The sequence below is a fragment of the Watersipora subatra genome, chromosome 2 (assembly GCF_963576615.1).
Source record: "Watersipora subatra chromosome 2, tzWatSuba1.1, whole genome shotgun sequence".
Classification (NCBI taxonomy): domain Eukaryota; kingdom Metazoa; phylum Bryozoa; class Gymnolaemata; order Cheilostomatida; family Watersiporidae; genus Watersipora; species Watersipora subatra.
In genome coordinates, this window is record NC_088709.1 from 13,354,912 (window position 1) to 13,370,072 (window position 15,161).

Genomic DNA, 15,161 nt, shown 5'->3' on the forward strand with positions numbered 1-15,161 from the left:
GATGATTAGAGAGAGAATTTGCGAGGATAATAGTTGAAAAAAAAAATTATAAGTTATACAATAGTGAAGGATTGAAGATAATAACTTGGAAAATGAGCGACAGACACAACAATAGTATTTTCGGGAAGGGGGTTAAGACACCCGAGCTGAGACTAGAAACAGGAGCCGAATTGGAAGGATGGAGGAGATTTATTAAGAGATTTGAGATAGCAATTGTGTCGGCAGGATTAAAAAGAAAGGAACACACCAGGGTGACAAGAAAAGTAGAATCAAAAGAATACGATTTAGAACAAAAGAAGGCAGCGTTTCTGTTGGACTGTATGGGAGAGAAGGGGTATGATATTTTTGAAACATGGGAGATAGAGGTCGACGCCATGCAATATGACGACATTAAAGAAAAATTTGACGATTATTTTTCTGAGAAGGAAAATATAGTAGCAACGAGACACAGATTATTTACTATGAAACAGGATAATTGTGAAGATTTATGCAGGTTTATAGAAAGAATAGAAAGGGCAGCAAAACAATGCAGGCTGGAGGAGTTAGAAAAAGATCTAATACTGCAGGTTTTGATAATGGGTATGAATGATGATAAAATGAGAAAAGAGTTGTTACTTAAGAAGAATATCACCCTAGAGAAGGCAAGAGCTAGGTGCAGTCAGTACGAGTCGGCCACAATAGCAGCGGGGATAATAACAACAAGGGAAAAAGAAACGATAGATCAAGTAATAGGAGAAGAAGAGGACAATGAGTTAATACAAAGGATAGGAGGTAGAGCTGACGGAGGAGCAAGAAACAAATGTAATATCGGTACAGGGAGATCTGGAGTACAATGCTATACATGTGATAGATTCGGACACATCTCAAAAGATTGCTTCAGGAATAGAGGAACTGGGTATAATAGAGGATACAAAGGACGAAACTTAACCAGGGGGGCAGGCAGTCTAAGAAAAAACGATGAAAGGTCACCTATCACATGCTATGCTTGCTCGGCAACAGGACATATGGCAAGAAGCTGTCCTAACCGGCTAACAGATAAGAAAATAAGCATGGTTGAAAATAATGCATCGGAATATTCAGAAGATTCATTATGACTAAAAGAACAATTAAAAAGATTTAAAGCGGCCAATGACTTCCTAATCAGCTTGAAAACTAAAAACAAATACATAAACTTCGAGATAGACACAGGAGCTGATGTAACAGTTATGAGTGAAGCAACAGCAAGGAGGATAAACTGCAAGATTGAACCAACTAAACGAGTACTGAAAGGGGCAGATGGCAAGAGGTTAGAGACGATAGGCGAGTCAAAAATTGAGTTGATCTCAAAGAGAGGACAAAGAATAATAGCGAGGATCAGTGTTATGAAGGGAAACAATAGTAATCTGTTAGGGAAACCGGAAATAAAAGTTAGGGCTAGTTAAGACAATTCAAAGAGTGACTAGGATAGAGGACGAGATGGCAAAGAAATACCCAAATTTGTTCAAAGAGCTTGGAACACTACCAGACGTGTTCCGGATAAATTTAAGGGAAGATTCGACACCGGTGTGTCTCCAAGTGCCAAGGAGGTTGCCTATAGGTCTGAAGGAAGCAACGAAACAGGAAATAGCAAGGATGGAAAAATTAGGAGTGATAAAGAAAATAGAGAAACCAACAAAGTGGTGTTCAGGAATGGTAGTAGCGCCAAAGAGTAAGGGAAAAGTCCGAATTTGTGTTGATCTGACGCAGCTAAACAAGAGTGTGCTCAGAGAAAATTTCCCACTGCCTACATTGGAAGAAACAATAGCCGAGCTAGAGGACAGCGTCATTTTTAGCAAAATGGATGCTAATTCAGGATTTTGGCAGACAGAATTAGCGGAAGAGTCACAAGAGCTAACTACATTCATTACACCATTTGGTAGGTATATGTTTCAGCGAATGCCGTTCGGTATTTCGGCAGCTCCAGAATTTTTCCAACGCCAAGTGAGTAAGATAATAGGGCAACAACAAGGAGTTGTTTGTATGATGGATGACATTCTGGTAGTAGGAAAGAACAAAGAAGAACACGACATAAGGCTTCACGAAGTGCTAGACAAGCTTAATAGAGCAGGGTTGACACTTAATAGAGAAAAATGTCAGTTTGGAGTTGATGAAGTCAAGTTTTTAGGTCATATCCTAAACAAAGAAGGAATTCGGATAGATCCAGAGAAAGAAAAAGTAATCAAGGAGATGCCAGCACCTATAGACAGGAAGAGTTTGAGAAGGTTCTTGGCGATGGTGAACTATTTAGGAAGGTTTAGCCCCTTGTTAGCAGAAGTGGAAAGACCATTGAGACTATTAGACAAAAACAATGCAGCATGGTGTTGGAATGAGGAACAGCAGAAGGGCTTCGAAAAGATTAAGGAGATCATCTCTACGGCACCAGTCTTGACTTTATTTGATAATAGTAGTAAACACCGGATAACAGCAGATGCCAGTAAACATACATTGGGAGCAGCTTTGCTGCAGATGAATAGAGAAGGAAGATGGCAACCAGTAGCCTATGCCTCAAGAAAAATGAGTGAAGCAGAGCAAAAGTATGGACAAATAGAGAAGGAGGCACTGGCCGTAGCATGGGCATGTGACAAATTCGATTTCTACTTGGTGGGGAGAGACTTTGAAGTTGAGACTGATCATAAGCCACTGGTTCCGCTGCTGGGAAATAAAGATCTGTCAGACTTGCCATTAAGGATACAAAGATTTAAGATGAGGATGATGAGATACAGATACAATATTTTTCACACACCAGGAGACAAGATGTTTTTGGCTGACCTGTTATCAAGACCAGCATCAAAAAGAGACGAAATAAAATTACAAAGAGTGGAAAACCATGCTAGTAGGATAGTAGCAGCAATAGAGGATGTGCTAATAGAGAAAATTAAAGGGTACGCGGAAACGGATGAAACGTATCAGACAGTGATGAAAGGAATAGAAACAGGATGGAAATATGCAATATGTGGCGAGGCAAAAAGGTTGAAGGAAAAGAAGGATGAGCTCAGCGTGGTAAATGGAATGATTATGTGGAACGCCAGGGTTTACATACCTATTAATTTGAGAAAGGAAATAATGGAAAAACTCCATAGTGGACATCAGGGCCAGGTCAAGACGTACCGAAGGTGTCAAGATTCAGTGTGGTGGCCAGGGATTAGAAAGGAGATAATAGAGATGGTGGAACGCTGTGAGGTATGTATAAAAAATAGAAGGATGTCACATGAGCCGATGTGTAACACTCCATTACCAGAGAAACCTTGGCAAGAGATCGGAACAGACTTGTTCGAGTTCGAAGGAAGGCGCTACATTATTTTCATGGACTACTACTCGAAATGGATAGAGGTAGTTCAGATGAATAACCAAACAGGAAGAGAATTGGTGTTGAAATTCGCAGGAATAATAGCAAGGTTGGGAGCCCCATTAAAAGTACGTAGCGATAACGGACCATGTTACAACTCACCCGAATGGAGGGAAATTTTAATAAGGTACAACATAATAGGAGAAACTAGTAGTCCTAGATATCCTGAAAGTAATGGCTTAGCGGAGAGAGCGGTAGGGATAATAAAAAGTTTGTGGAGGAAAGAGAAGGACAAGAACCTGGCCTTGCTAGCCTATAGAACTACCCCACTGGAAAGTGGAAATAGGCCAGATGAGTTAATGTATAATAGAAGAATTCGAAATGAGTTACCAGGACAGCACTTAGTCATACCCAATCTCGGACAGTTCAAAGAAAGAGATAGACACCTCAAAGAGAGACAGAAAAGCAATTTTGATAGGGTAAAGAGGCCAAAGAGATTGTCCGTATTAAAAGAAGGGGATAGAGTATGGGTGAAAATAAACCACGAAGATGAAGGGAGAGAGGCAACAGTTATTAAGGAGGCTTTAGAACCAAATAGCTTCTGGGTGGCTATGAACGGAAGAAGAGTACGAAGGAATAGGAAACACCTGAGATTATTATTTGAAAAAGCTTCGCGCTACATGATAGAGTCTCAAGATAAGGAAGTAGTTAGTAATAGTAGGGAAGGGAATAGAAAGAAAACATGGGTAGGAGATAATAGTAATAGTAACCCAATAAGAAAGAGTACTAGAGATAGAATAAATAAACGTGACAATGATTTTGTTTATTCCAAATAACTTCTGTTGTAGACACTTAGAATATTACAACCAAAGTTGGATTCAATAGAAAGGGCTCAAAGTAAAAGAAAGGCTTGACAATAGAAAGTGAGGAGGTTAACAGCACGGATAATAAAAGGGGTTTAATAGAAAGAGAAAGAGCAATAATAATAGAGAAAGTAATAATAGAGATGGAGGACTACACCATAGTCGGGAACAGCATAGCTCACTACATCACACCACCAGTGGGGGTGAAAAAAATTGCCCTAGGAGGAGCCACCCTGGAGGAGCTGTTGTACAGGTGCGGAATCCCCGGAATAAAGATTGTCATTTCCGGAGTTCCCGACATCATGAGCCGAAGAGATGACGCCGTGGATGGGGACAAAGTTTCCAAGTACGAGCAGACCCTGAGAAGGGCATCAAATAGACCCGGAGTGATCCTCTGCTCCTTTTACCCCTCTACCAGGGTGCCAGCTGCACAGTTCGGCATTATAGGTCGCCTAAATAGGCTCATATGCACCCTCAACTCCAACAAGAAGGAGGGCACGCCGAACTTGTGCACCCGCCTCTTCGGAAGAGGTCAGGATGGCCTGTTTTTTTTCAACAAAGAACATTTGAAAGACGAAGTTCACCCTAACGACCACTGGGCGAGGGTGCTATCTGAGACTATGTGTAGATACATAGCGACCAGGAGAAGGGGTGCGAGGGACTTGAGGGAACGTCTGTATCGGCCTCTAAGGAGAGACACTAGGGCAGGGACAGAAAGAGGAAACGAGAGAAAGGAGATTAATAGGGAGAGGTTAAATAGAGATGGAAGTTCGGAGGAAAGGAACGTCGAAGCTGCGAGGGAAACCCAAGAGAGAGAAGGTAGTCAACAGGAGGAAGAGAGCATATGGAGGAGAAGAGAAAGAGAGGTGATAGAAAGAGCAAGACAAGATAGAGAACAAAAGAAAGCGGAAATAAGAATAAGGTTCGAAAGCGAAATGGCAGCAGTGGAAAGAGAATACGAAAGAGATGTGGTAAGAGCTAGAGAAGATAGGCAAATAGCTGAAAGAGCTATTGAAAGAGAAAGAGCCAGGGGGCAAGGCGCAGAAAGGGTTAACAGGGAGGAAAAGAAACAACAAGAAATCAGAAGGATAGATAGAGAGACAAGGGAGAGAAAGTCACCAGTCAGGCAGCGGAGAGTTCGTTTTGCTGAACAACCAGAGATAAGAAATAGAGACATCCGGCTAGATGTCCCTACTCTTCGGGAGTATGTGAGGTAGAAGGAATGAATGGGAACAATAGTCAGGGCTTAAGGAAAAGGTAATAGTTTCAGAGAACAATAGAGCGGATAATAGACAGGGCTAAAAACAAGAGATAAAGGGAAGAGAGAGAGGGAGATGTGATGCGGAGAACCGGATGTCCGGTTCGCGAGGAGAAAGGGGGATAGCGGCAACTTAACTGCGAGCACGCGAGAGGTAGGACGCAAAAAACCAGGTACGTTAGAGTCGAGCGTACATTTTAACGCTCATAAAGAGCATATTGATGGAGTCACGAAATCAAGTGGCTTTGGACTTCGCTCGCTAACGCCACAATTCATTCGTTTGCTGGAAAGCAAACGCAACAAAATAGCATACAATTTTGTATAGGCCAGTAATTTAAAGTCTTGTTTCGATAATCTTATGCTACGTAATGTAAGGCCCTTTAAGGAACACCTAATGACGTTTGCTTGAGAGAAGCTGGCGTGACAGATTTATAGGATTATCAGTGCGAGCATTATAAGAAAGTCAACGACAGAAAATAGCTTTTAAAAGTGTTTTTATTATGCAGAGTTGCACAATTTTGTGTACACATGTTGGAAAATTGTTTGTGCATTGTGAGCATGCTGTTAATCAGTAGTCATGTATTTATACCTTTTGTGTGATCTCTTGTTGCTGTTACTCCATGTTTGACTAGTTCTGATTTATCTTTTTTGTTTATTGTAGTACTTGTGTGTGTATCGAGTAGGCTTTACTATTAAAGAGCTGACCATATACATTGATGACTGATGGTCATACAATGCAAGTAGTATTCGATAACTCTCACCTCTAGTTGAGTTATATGTTGATTCCTTCACTGACGCCTTCCGAGTCCTTCAGGCTTTGTCCTCCGTTTACTCCTTCCCGCTCTAGACTGACCTTCACTAAGGCACTTGCGGGTCATGTTCATAAAGGCTACCCCCATTACACCATACCTCCTCTTCAAGTGTACAACTCTGTTGTTCATGACAAGTGCTATCAAACTAGAAATCACCATAACATCTCCGAACAAATATCTATTAATCTGTAACAGTAGCGATCTGTAACTGACAATTTGTTAAACTGCTCAGAATAGTTTATCTCCGGTTGCACAATGTGATCTGTTGTCGGATTATTAGCTTTGGATATCTGCGCTTGGCTTCGTTGTAAAATGATGCCGCCCTTTTCTGCTAACACTTTCCGACCGTTAGTCCCTACAACTGATGCCATCTGTGGTTTTCTTTTGCTACCTTCTACCTTGTTACCACTTCTAACTTTGTTACCTGAAAAGGCTTGTGCCCCGTGTCGAGCGTTGTAGTTGGAAGCTTGCCTAGCTTTGGATCGAGCATCTCTGTTCATAAACCTTTGTTCATTGACTGAGCGAGTATTATTAATGCCCATCGAGTTCAGACCTCTGCCAAATAATAGCCGCGCTAGTGAATAACCCGATTCCACTGGAGCGTCATGATAACTACAAAAGGCTGGTTGAAGATAACTTTTTAGCCAGTAAGCCCTTGGCAGTTTGAACTGCTCCTTCCACTTCTCCATTACTCTTTGAATATCTTGGAGCTGATGTGACGTTTTCAATATCCCATACTTTCCGAAATTGTTAGAATTAATTTCTTTTGAAGTACGCCGCATTGTCAGTCACTAATGTGTGTGGTATACCTTAACTTGCATATATTACTTTGTATTACACTGCAGGTGGTTCTCAACTCGCAGCTTTCTACCTTCCCAGCTATTATGTAATGACTGTAGTAATCTACCATCACCAGGTAGTTCTGACCTTCCTCACATACACCAGCTGCCAAGTGCCACCATGGTCTTTTAGGAAAAGGTGTTTGACCAAGTTTTTCTCAGGGTACACGTCTGTATTCGACACACATGGTACAATTCCGCACCATGTTCCGGATTTCAGTGGACATTCCTGATCACCACACCAATTCACTAGCAAACCGAATGCACTTAGTTTCACCTTGGCGCCCTTGATGAATATCGTTGACCACCCAATCTCTCTCTTTGGGATAAATGCCTGGTCATCTTCAAACATGGTGCCATCAATGATCTTCAAGTAGTCTTTAAAAGGGAAGAATTTCTGTACCGCCGAATGAATATGTGATAAGATGGCCAAGACTGTGTGATATACTCTAGAAGTAGACTTCTTTCAGTATTTTTAATTGTTGATGTCTGTAGTCTCATAATCTGGTAACATGATATTGGTAATGTCTCTATTAGTTCTTCCATCATGATTTCGGGTTTACTAATGATCTTGTCTTTAAGAGGAGCTCTAGAAATTGCATCTGCTAGGACTAACTTCTCATCTGGTGTGTACGAAATTGTATAATCATATGCCAGCAGCTGAAATCTGAATCTCTGCGCCCTTATCGGAAGTCCAGCCAGCTTTTTGGTCCCTAGTATGGAAATCAGCAGTTTATAATCTGTTTCGATGCTAAATTTCGTTACTGCTAGGAAATAATAAAACTTTTCATATTCCCAGGCTATCGCTAGAGCTTCCTTTTTAATTTGAGCATACTTGCTTTATGTTGGTGACATTGTTCTAGAAGCGAAGGCTACAGGCTTCCAGTCTGATCCTGATTTCTGTAACAATGCAGCGACAAGACCATACGATGAATCATCAGTGCTTAACATTGTCTCATCCTCTAGCTTGGATGGTATTAAGGTAGCTGGCGATGACAGCTTATTCCTGAGGTTTTTAAATTGTTGCATCTGTGCTGCTTCCCACACTCACTCTCTATCTTTCTTGAGTAGTTCCCTAAAGGCTGAGGTGTCCTTGGCTAGTGAGGGTGAGAATTTCCCGGCATCGTTTATGATCCCAAAGAACCTTCTGACCTCTTCTATTCTTCGGTGCTGGGTACTCTAGGATGGCTTTGGTTTTCCCAGGATCTACATGTATTCCGTCTTTGTCGATGACATGTTCGAGAAACTTGATAGAGTGTCTGTCAAACTCACACTTAGCTGAAGCTTGAAGCATCTCGAATGTTTATAGTAATAGTAGATACACGCACTACAGTTCATTGTATCATCCAATGAAACAGACAAAATAGTATTTATTTTTTCCTAGATAGAGTGTCTATGTTATTGTTTTGTAGGCTGGTTTGGTTCTTTAAGTATGTAGAATTCATTTATTCTCACACCATGTCGCACAACGCAAATAGCATTCGATAACTCTCATCTGTAGTTGATCAGATAAAATGCCTAGTGAGGACTATACAGGAAATTCTGCATAAGCTGGTAAACTTAAATAGCTCAGGTATTAAAAGTTATTAAAAGCTAGATGGATGAAAGCTATTATTTAATGCTATTTTGTAAAAGATGTTGCTTAGAATGTCTACAAGTAAATATGAGTTCATTTCGTTTGTTTAGAGTTGCCTTTTCAAGTCTGTAAATGATGAAATATTTTTCCAAAGTACATAACTTGCATTTTCCGCTGTTCTTTAAGTGAGGCTTGGCATGTGATAAAATTTTTCAGGTGATGTGATAGTCGGTGCTGCTTTATTTGAGGTCCCATATGTAACTGCTTCGTTTCGTAAAGTCGCGTTTAGATATGTCATTGAATGTAGATTTTTGGTATCTTGTTTTGAAGTTGTTTTTGGTGAATCCTACATATGTGGTTACAGGTTTCTTGTAATCGGTGGTTGTTACACTTGCCTGGTATATTACGGGTTTTGCTAGACATTTGTCTGGTAATGGACAGCTGTTCTTATTTCTACAATTGCAGCCCTGATTAGTTGTTTCTGGATTTTTCAATGAAACTAGCTTCTGGTTGTTAGCGTTGATTGCCTGTTTTATGTTGTCCATGCAGCTATAGCTTAATTTTATAACATTTCTGTTGAAGATTTTATGTAGTTTGTGGTTGGTAAGAAATTCTTCATCGGTTATTTTGAAGAAAGTTTTCCCGATGTTAGTGTATACGGTGTTGCTGTAAGGGGGATTATGCCAGATTGTGTTTCTCTTTCTTTGTCTATTTCCTGCTTTTAGCTGTTGAGCTCTAGATGGGGAGAATTCTAGCTGGTGTTGGCCTTAGCTCTTTGCTAATGCTTCCTAATAAATAGGGGCAGCTTGTTTGAAGGCTTTTTCATCTGATGAAATTTTTGACAGTCTCTTATCGATTGCTAGCGGTATATTTCTGATGATGTTAGGTGGGTGGTTAGAATCTTAGTGAACACTGTACAGAAAAGTGTGATGAATTATGAATACATGAAACATGAAAACATGCAAATGCAAAGCATACATTAAGTCAATCAGAAATATACGCATGACCCTACATATATGATTTATTATAGTAAGACCTGACTATATCGTTATATAGTTTGTAGAAGTTTACCATATTCATGGACATCGTATGGTGACGATGGTAGACTTAAATTTTGATTAATTATTTATGTCGAGTATAACTTCAATCGTGCTTGTAGCTACACAGTATTATTTATTCTAAACATGGCTTTTGTCCATTACCAATAATATAACCAAACTTAGTGCTGGAACTAAGTTTAGTCCAGTTTGCATAAGTTTGAACTAACTTATGCAACTTAATGATTGCATAAGTTGCCAGATTTTTTCAAGCGTTGTTTTCTATCCTATGCTAATCCGTAATATAGTTTTTTCCTGGAAATGGTGTCGATGAATATTAAAAAATTGCTGATTTTTAATTCGAACTAGTTTTGAGTAATATGTGTATATATTATATATGTGATAAACCTAATGTACATATTATATAGGGAGGACGAGGTAGGTTGCCACTATTTTTACAAAAATGCAGATTCTATCACTAATCATTGCTATTTGATTTTTTGAACTTGAATGGTGGAAACATAGGATTGTTTGCTATGTAACATCATTATTACAAGTGAATAGCCATAAAAGTTTGGTTATGGTTTGTTATTTAAAAACTGTTGCTAGTCCCCCCACCCTTGGACTTTCTCCGACACTGTTCCAAGTTGAACCACCTATTGGGTAAGTTGAACATATGGTAATAATGTTATAACAAATAAAGTTTCAAGTAAGAATAATATATTTTGCAGGGAATTGTATCTATAAAAAGACAGTTGAGAAATATTTCGCAGCAGATTATGACAATAAAAATTACATCAGCGTATATTGTTGTTTTTAATGTCAATTTGAAAGGCGAAACCACCAATGGTGGGACCCCTAATTCCTTCTGAGATTGGTTTTAGGACTTTGACTGTTCTGTCAATTTCAATAGTGTCAGAATCTTTGGTGGCGGGCTTTATGAACCGATTTGAGTGCCCAACTCTTTTCAGGCATTCGATTTCATACTCTTGACCAGCTATGGCTTCGATCTGAGCAGAATAGAACAATTTTTGTTGTTGTAAAAAACAAGAACGAAGGTTCCTACTTGAATGTCATTGGCTTGAATTTCTTCTTCATCTGTGATTGCATTGTCACTAGCGTGTTTGGATAGCATAGGTTCTGGCTCATCATCGTTGGTGTCAGAACTCTCAACCGCAGTGTGCTTAACACTCTTCACTAACTTTCGATGTAGGACCTTAGGCTGTGCTTGCTTTGGTTTTTCAATCTCAATAGTTTCTTTGACAACCGTGTCAGTAATTATAGCCGACTTTCTCATTTTCCTTCTTCTGCTCACTGTTTTTCTGACGTATGGCAGGCAAGGTAATATTTTTCCTGGTGATACATATATGTTACTAATGTGTGGGGCAATCATTCTGCTACTACATGAGAATTTGATGGCCTTGCAACTACAGCAACAACAGCAAAAACCAATTATCTGGACAATTTCTTTCATATACTGCTGCTGTCGCAAACTCGCTCTATGGAAAGATGTTTTGGTTAAATAGGTAGATAGATACCTGTCACTTTAACCCAGAAACTACATTAGCAATAGTCATAGCTCTATTATGGGCAGTTACCACAATAGAAGGAATGTTGTAAATATTGACTCCATTCACAACATGAGAGCGAACAAAGCCATCCATTTCTTGGTTATAATAAGTCTTAAGTGGTCCGTAAATGCTATGACCGAGCGGTTGTAGTTTGTGAGAGCGATGAGGCGGTAGGGTCAGCATATGGATGCCATTGGCCTTTGCAAAGTTGAGGGAGTTGATACTGATGTGAGACTCGTGGTGTTCAAGCATAAGCAGCACCAAGTTGTCGTTACTTGGCATGTTTTACAAAATGAGTCCGGAAGATTTGGCGGAAGATAGCTGCAGTCATCTATCCAGATCTTGGTCGGCCAGCGCAACCAATAGATCATGTAGGTCCATTTAGTGTCCAACTGTTATTGTATTTTGCTCGTGGAGAAACAAACAATGGTGGGACTGCTACTACAGAGGCGCTGACAACCCCAACCTATTTGACCAGCTCTCCTCGTTCTTGAGCAGTAATAGACCTAATCTACTTTTTGCCACGAGGAGCCATGATACCTTTGGAGTCTTGCACATGGTGATGCCAACCTCATCTGTGTTATATATGTTGTGAGGCTCAAAGCTGTATCTAACAATTATAAAATTAATAAAATAAAAGAAAAAAATAGAAAATGGTGACACAGTTTGATGTCTATGAATTTTAACTATTTATCGTCGAAAAGTGTTTTTACCTGTCCATTAGTGTTGCAATATTGCCATAACAGCAACTTTGTTAAATCCTGTGGCATGTGCAATAGATGTCGCGTCAGGTGTTCAAATGGGCAGGCTGTGGCATTTGCGGAACCTTGACCCCCACTCCTCACCTAGTAAAGAAAGTTGGAAGATTGTCATCTATTTTTAATTTTTTTCAGTGCTTTAAAACAGGTATTTTATTATTTATTTTATCTAAGACAAATTATTTAACCTCACTTGCCTGCTTATTGGTTATCCAGGATTGTGGTACTTTCAGCTGATTCTCTATTGCGAATTCATAAGCCAGTTCCAAAGTTTTATCCTTAGGCAATCCATAGAAAGAATCGGTCAGCTCTTCCATGTGAGAGGCCAAGTCTTTCTCCATCGTATCAGTGTAGACCATGCGAGCTATCCTCGTGCCAGAATAGCTGATCACAGTTTGCTCATTCTTTTCTTTTTTCAACTTGTACCGTTTTAGGGTAATTCGATCTATGCCATGTGTTAAAGCCACTTTCCTAATTGAAGTTCCGATAGAAACTTCAAGTAGAGTAAAATCAAATTCAGAGTTGCCCCGATTTTAATATCAGAATCGGTATCGGTGCCGATATGGGTGTTAAGTATCTGAATCGGTATCGGCCGATCTTTTCTTAAAAAATCGGAAACTTAAGATATATTTTACAGATCAACTATTTAGCAGAAAACCATATTTCAGCCTGCTACACTAATAAAAAATCATCAGCTGCAAGTTCCTTATTTTTAACTAATGCATTCCAGGCCTGTCACGCAATCTACTCCATGGCTATAGTCTGATAAACATCCACACAGCTGAGGAATCTTTTGGCTTTAGTCAGCACGTAATCACAAAGTATTTCCCAATTACAGCGATATGATTTATTGCAGCCAATTACGAACAAGAGAACAATGATGAGAAACAAGAATGCAGTGTAGTATTTTTATTTACTAGCATTACGAAAGTAATTTGAGCAGTCGATGCATAAAGTTATATATCTTTCCCTTGATCCTGACTATATATTGTGTCGTTTGTATAGGATAAAATAACCTTGTTGGCTTATCGGTATTTAGCCTGTCCTCCATCATCTGTGGCAAGTGAGTGCTTCTTCAGTACGACTGGCTACATCGATAGTGACTGAAGATAGAGACGTCTCACTGAGAGAATTGAATCACTAACGGTAATTAAAAGAAACATTGATTTGCTCTAAACTTGCACAGGTGCAGCAGTTCGTTCAGCAATAGAAGAGAGACTTCATTATCACAAAAAAAGCTGCACCACTGTACCACTAACAGTAATTATCATTATTAATAACAAATTACAAGAAACATGGACTGTTTTGTTACTAGATGCACGGTATGTCAGTATGTGAATATATATACATATATCTTTTTTCCATAAATACAAACAAATAAATACATCAATATTTATATTTTCTTTGCATTATATTTATATTTGCATAATAAAACTAACAATTATCTATGCAACACAAAAGATCAGAATCGGAATATTTTTCAATAAGAATTGGTATATCGGATTGGTGTCTGAATCGGCTGGTTAAATTAAAATTGGGGCATCTCTAAAATCCATCACTTCTTGGCTTGTGTTGCCATGATTTGCTTTTTGTACGTAGTTTCGAGGCATCTAAAATGGGGCAAACGCATGCCTATAAACAAATATTTGGGGTAAGTTGAACATATGTTCAGCTTACCTCATCAGCCCTGGTTCAACTTGCTCCCTAAGAAGAACAAAAATGATTCATTAAATGAAAGCCAAAATTTGTGTTCAATTAAAATAACAATATCCGATAATTGTTTTCTATGCAATGGACATCCACCAGTAATAGATTTGCAGCAGCCAAGATGAATGTCTGCCTTTCAGCTTCAAAAAGCTATTATGCCATCATATTCACTTTTAGGCAGTAAAGTTGAAATATGTAAATTTTTAGCTTAGCTTGCAATGCTGTATTGACTGACTCTTTAAAGGAAATGATGTAATCACACAGTGCTAGTCATTTGACCTATCAATTAGGTCAAAACTATCCAGAAGAAGGCAAATCTTATGGTGGTTCAACTTTCCTCACCCTCCCCTTTATATATGTAATATATATTTTGAGGTACTACTAAGATAATTGAGGTATGCTAATATCGTAACAATAATTTTTTATTATTTCTTATATTTGGTTTATTGAAATAAGCAACAAGTAAAATCATTGTTTATAGCTCATAACGCTATCATAATGAAACAAGTGTATGACAGCATTATGAGAATGGTCATTGTGTGTAGAGGTTCATTTAATTTTATTTGCGTTAGCACATAAAATAAGTCACATTTCTCAATTTCACACCAATTTGAAATTATTTAAAAAATGTGAATTAAGTTTGATTGTAGTGGAAAGATTTTGGAGCTTTATGAAAAGGTATGATATATTCATGTGCTTGAAATAGCTATTGTTTTTTTTTGTTAAACAGCTCTTACAAAATTCTGCTATGAAATAATCCACTACAAACATTTGCTAATATGGAGAGTCAATAATTTTTGTGCATGGCAAAGTGTAACTGCATTTCCACTGTTGTGGTGGAACCTTCTCATGTTCATTACTGGATCATTATGGAAGGAGTTCCCATCTTTAGTTTCCATATGTTTGATAAGACTTGTAAGACGAGTTCATCGTCTCACTATAAGGAATAAACTAGGAGCTGCTTTGATTTGAAGTTGTCTTTTATGTCTATGGTCATAAAACAGCCTACTGTCATACAAAAAGCTGTTTTACGCTTTTGTCAATCAAGCGAGAATTACCTCATTTCAGCTTTTTTTACCGATATCAGAAACTGATAGGCTTTGGGACAAGTCTTTTAGGAGTGTACAAAATGTTTCAAAATGCAGTCAAGTGCTGATCACTTGAGTGTATACCATATTTTTTTAATAATTTGGCAGTTTTTAAAACATTAAAAACAAGCAGTGCACACCCGGGTTTTCATCTTTTGATGTGGAACACAATGTTTTTTGTCCTCTCGTTATGGCACTTTTTCGCCACACGACACCCGCAAAAATATCTCTTGAAATTTAAATTTGGCTATCAGTGTGCTGTATACATCAAAATAACAGAGCTGCGGATATGCTATTTGTCAAAGTCTCTCCCACAACGCATGAAAGAGATGCGATGCCCACTCTCTC